Genomic DNA, 5,196 nt, shown 5'->3' with positions numbered 1-5,196 from the left:
ACTATGCTGAGCTCTCAAGTCAAAACCTCACAGTAATCAAGGAAGTGCATTTGCCTGTATTTTAGTCAAATAGCATCTTTGTTCTTGCTTTTTGTTGTCATGTTATGATAATACCTTGAACATCAATTTTGGCTTAGGTGAAGGAGCTGGTGGAGAAAGGGGATACAGAATCAGAAAATAGAGGGAATTTGATGAAGATAGGTACCTTTATTTTTCTTGAGATAGGCTGGAAAGGGTTGGTATTTGAACATCTAAGAACATAATTTGGAGATAAAGATTCTGTGTTCAAACAATCTTTTTCTCGGTGTGCTGTATTTTAAATACCATCTGACACCACTTCTAGCATCTTTTATTCTAGGTCTAATCCTGCCCCAGCCCTGGAGGAGCCTGGACTCCTCAGTATTTCCTCTGTTGTCTGATTCTTCATTCCCTCTTCCTCCACTAGCTGCTTCTTTAGCCTGTAAATGTGCTCAAGTACTCAGTTGTCCTAAGAGAGTGAAACACCAAGGCCAGTGATGTGAATGTGTACTAAGCTGAAGTCACTCCTGTGGACGTGGTTGTTTAGGATGCCTGGCGACTTGGGGAATTTTGGTTTTGTTTCTTTCTTTCTTTCCTTTTTTTTTTTTCTCCACAGATGAATACACTTCCTTGATCGAGGGCGCCCAATCAAAACAAAACCCCCAAACCCCAAACATGTAAAAACCCAGGGTGCTAGAAATACAAAGTTCATTCAAATTTAAGCTCGTCCAGACCCTGGTCACAAACCCTCCTGAGAGGCATGTGAGCACCAAGTCAAGGGGGTGGGGAAGGAGTGAGGCCAAGAGAAAGGATGGGATGGGGCCGCCACGGGCCCCCTAGGGATCACCCGCACAGTGGTACCTTGATCTTGCCAGTGACCGTGAAGACCTACTAGGCTCTGACCTTTTGATCCCCACCCCATCCCTGGTCAGGGCTTTGAATGCCAGTCCCAAATGCTTCTGCCCCTCCCTGGCTCCGTCCTCAAGCGCAGAGGCTTCCAGCCTCGCTCTTCGCCTCCTCCACGCTCTTCTCGGTGATTCGTAGGGGGTCAGGGTGCTGTGTGAGCCGCGCTGAAGCTGGGGTCTGGGGGAGGCACGGTGGACACAGGGTAAAGGGAGAAGAGCTGTCCAGCCATCCCTGTCTTCTCGGGATCCCAAACCATACAACCAGCTCCTCTTTTGCGTCCCCTGGGATGCGAGAAAGCGCACGGTAGGCAGGGGCAGCTCTCCTGGACACCTGCTGCGAGTCGGAGAAGGGGACGGGCTCGCTGGCCAGCCCTTGGTGGGGCTGGCTGGTGAGAGAGGGCAGCGGCGTGGGAGCTGTACTGCCTTGCCCGGTCCGTGTACGCACGCTGCTCCATGCCCCGGGAGGCTGCGGCAGACACGGCAGTGATGTTGCTGCCTGTCTCAGCAAGGATGGAGGAGAGCATCTGTGCGAGTGGGAGGCAGACTTGGTAGGTGGACTCAGCTCCATTGAGGGGGCTTTGGTAGGGGGTCTGCTCGGGTCCAGCAGCAGCTTCTGTTCCTCTCTGTCCCGGTCCCAACCCTCCTTCTCGTTGCTGTAGCAGCATCCCGTGGCCGGGATGGGGCCCGCACTGAGGCTGCGCCGAGGAGAGATGGTGTGGGTTGGGAACCCTTCCAGTCACATGACCCGTGGCTGCGTGGGTATTTAAGAAACTACATGTGTGAATAAGCACGAGTTAAGACTGTCCTTTGTAAACAGAGCCTGGTGCATACTCTCCATGATGTTTTGTAACTTTGATATCTAAGATAAAGAGTTAAGAAAGGGCACCAACTTCAGAGAGCCATGCGTGCCATTGATGGGGATGCTTACGTATATGGGGAACATGTTGCTTAGCAGGGTCATGTCAAAGAGCTATGGCATGGGGCGCCTGGGTGGCTCAGTGGGTTAAGCTGCTGCCTTCAGCTCAGGTCATGATCTCAGGGTCCTGGGATCGAGTCCCGCATCGGGCTCTCTGCTCAGCGGGGAGCCTGCTTCCCCCTCTCTCTCTGCCTGCCTCTCTGCCTACTTGTGATCTCTCTCTGTGTCAAATAAATAAATAAAATCTTTAATAAAAAAAAAAAAAGAGCTATGGCATATGAGGTGATCTTTAAGCCCCTGAGTGTTCATTCTGCTAACACTGTTTTTAAACCCTGAGATAGGAGAGGTAGACCAAAACCTAGGGGTCCTTAAAATGGTACGTACAAAACCAGGACCCCATTGGGCACCTTGATGTGAAACGAAAAGTGTTAAAAGAGCTCTGAAAGTGGAATATCTTCTGGAAAATCGCTGTGCATCTCTTTATAAGGGAGAAATTCTGTGAGGAGGGTAGATTAGCCATTATTTTTTTTTTAAGATTTTATTTATTTGACAGAGAGAGATCACAAGTAGACAGAAAGGCAGGCAGAGAGAAAGGGAAGCAGGCTCCCTGCTCCCTCCCTGATGTGGGACTCAATCCCAGGGCCCTGAGATCATGACCTGAGCGGAAGACAGAGGTTTAACCCACTGAGCCACCCAGGTGTCCCTAGATTAGCCATTATTAACACAACTGTACTAAAACAAGTATTTGCCTCACAGAATTTGGAATCAGAATCTTTGAGGGTGAGATTTGAGCATTATATGCTTTTTTAAAAAATATTTTATTTATTTATTTGATAGGCAGAGATCACACGTAGGCAGAGAGGCAAGCAGATAGGGGGGGGGAAGCAGGCTCCCCGCTGAGCAGAGAGCCCAATAAGGGTCTCAATCCCAGGACCCTGAGATCATGACCTGAGCCAAAGGCAGAGGCTTTAACTCACTGAGCCTGCACAATTTGCTTTTAAAAGATTCATCTGGAGACATTTATTTGTGCCTGACTTACACTTCATAACCTCTTGGATTTATGAAATTCAAGTGTTTCCCCAAAAAATTCTCCATTTAACAATGTATCTTCAGTGTACACATCTTTCTGTGGGCCATAATTCCAGACACGAGACTACCCAAGCAACAGTGAAAACAAATAAAACCATGAAGCTGCAGAGACTTTATGGTCTGCTTGAACATCAGCATGGAGGAGCACTTGAGAGGTCTGGTCTTGGAACCTGTGTTCTACAGACACAGATAGGAGTGATCCTGTGAGAACTCTGCCAACCACATGGTAAAGGGTTGAGTCGGGGCATTCTCAGGAGTTCTTCCATGGTCCCTCAAACACAAGTTTTGTCCCGCTGCAGACGCCAGTGGCTTGCTGCTTCTGCATGTGACAACAGGAGTATAGTCTGCTGGCAGGGGACCTTTCAGGGAAGAAGGTATTCTGGACCTTCTGATGACTGGTAATATGGTGCATGGAAGACAGGGGTGATTGTAAACTGAAACTCAAAGCCCTGGAAAACACAGAGTTCATTATACTTGGCGCTGAATTAGCTTTCTAGAAGCTGTCTGTCTTGCGTGCTTGTGTGATGGGGTGCTGAGTCCTAGATGAGAAAAATCTTGCAACCAGGCTGATTGGTTCCTCCACTAATGTATGCATTTCAAGCTTGGGGAGGCCCCTGGAACTACCTGGTAATTCATCCCTATTTCTCTTCCTTTCTCTGTTCCTCACAGTACTGTATTCTAAGAATTCCCCACATGCAATTCAGTGTGTTTTGAAAACACTGTTTTTGTAAGAGGCTACTTTCTATTCCATCATATGGTTGTTTTATAGTGTCTTTAAACATTCGCTTATTGTTGAGCATGGAGGTTGTTTCCAATTTTTAGTTATGAATAAGGTTTCCATGGATATCTTTGTGCTATATCTTGAAGAAATCTATTATTTCTTTACAATAGATTCCTACTTGTAGAATTACTAAGTGAGAGAGTAGAAAATTTAAATATGTATATGTACATAGTGTATAGGTTTATGTATAGGTGTATAGGTTTATGATCTAAATAACATGTGTTTATTATAGAAGAAAGATACAGATAAACAACTATCATCTATAATCCCAAGACTCCGAGATTAACACAGTTAACATTTTACTAAATCTTTTGGAAATGCTTTATGCATACCTAGTCATGAACTTTTTTCCCCTCAAAAACAAAAAACAAAAAACAAAAAACTAAAAAAACCCACTTACTATATATACATCTTGCCAGATTTCTTCCAGAGGAGCATGACCATAGAAACTCCTACCTCCTGTATATGAGCACTTCCATTATTATAATTAAATAAATATGTTGGGAAGTAATATCTCATCTTTATTAGAATTTATGTAACTCTGATGAGATCAATGATCATTGTGCATGTTGGTTTTTTCTGTTCTTTTCCCTTTTTATGGAGGATAATGTTATTTTAAAATATAAAAAAATGGGGGGGTGCCTGGGTGGCTCACTGGGTTAGGCCTCTGCCTTCAGCTCAGATCATGATCCCAGGGTCCTGGGATCGAGCCCCACATCCGGCTCTCTGCTCAGCGGGGAGCCTGCTCCCCCCCCCCCCCCGGCCCACCTGCCTCTCTATCTACTGGAGATCTTACTCTCTGTCAAATAAACAAATAAAATCTTGAAAAATATATTTTTAAAAAGTACAAGGAAGAAAATAAGTCATAAGTCATTCAAATATCCATCACACAAAATTAACCATTGTTTTGTTTTAGTAAAATTTCATTTTTTTTTTTTTTTTTTTTAAGATTTTATTTATTTGACAGAGATCACAAGTAGGCAGAGAGGCAGGCAGAGAGAGAGGAGGAAGCGGGCTCCCTGCTGAGCAGAGAACCTGATGCGGGGCTCGATCCCAGGACCCTGGGATCATGACCTGAGCCGAAAGCAGAGGCTTTAACCCACTGAGCCACCCAGGCGCCCCAAATTTCATTTTTTTAAAAAAAGATTTTATTTATTTATTTGACAGAGATCACAAGCAGGCAGAGAGGCAGGCAGAGAGAGAGGGGAAGCAGAAGGAAGCAGAGGCTCCCTACTGAGCAGAGAGCCCGATGCGGGGCTCGATCCCAGGACCCTGAGATCATGACCTGAGCCGAAAGCAGAGGCTTTAACCCACTGAGCCACCCAGGCGCCCCAAATTTCATTTTTTTAAAAAAAGATTTTATTTATTTATTTGACAGAGATCACAAGCAGGCAGAGAGGCAGGCAGAGAGAGAGGGGAAGCAGAAGGAAGCAGAGGCTCCCTACTGAGCAGAGAGCCCGATGCGGGGCTCGATCCCAGGACCCTGA

The 5,196-nt window shown here is 45.9% G+C and overlaps 1 pseudogene; it reads right to left on the bottom strand.

Moving 5' to 3' along the window:
* Nucleotides 1-999: 999 nt before the first annotated feature.
* The window catches only part of LOC116576920, a 5,128-nt pseudogene continuing 931 nt past the window's right edge, over nucleotides 1,000-5,196 (bottom strand).

The sequence above is a fragment of the Mustela erminea genome, chromosome 18 (genome assembly GCF_009829155.1).
Source record: "Mustela erminea isolate mMusErm1 chromosome 18, mMusErm1.Pri, whole genome shotgun sequence".
NCBI classification, from domain to species: Eukaryota; Metazoa; Chordata; class Mammalia; order Carnivora; family Mustelidae; genus Mustela; species Mustela erminea.
Note: the sequence above shows the minus strand (reverse complement) of the source record. Positions and strands in the feature narration are given on the sequence as shown.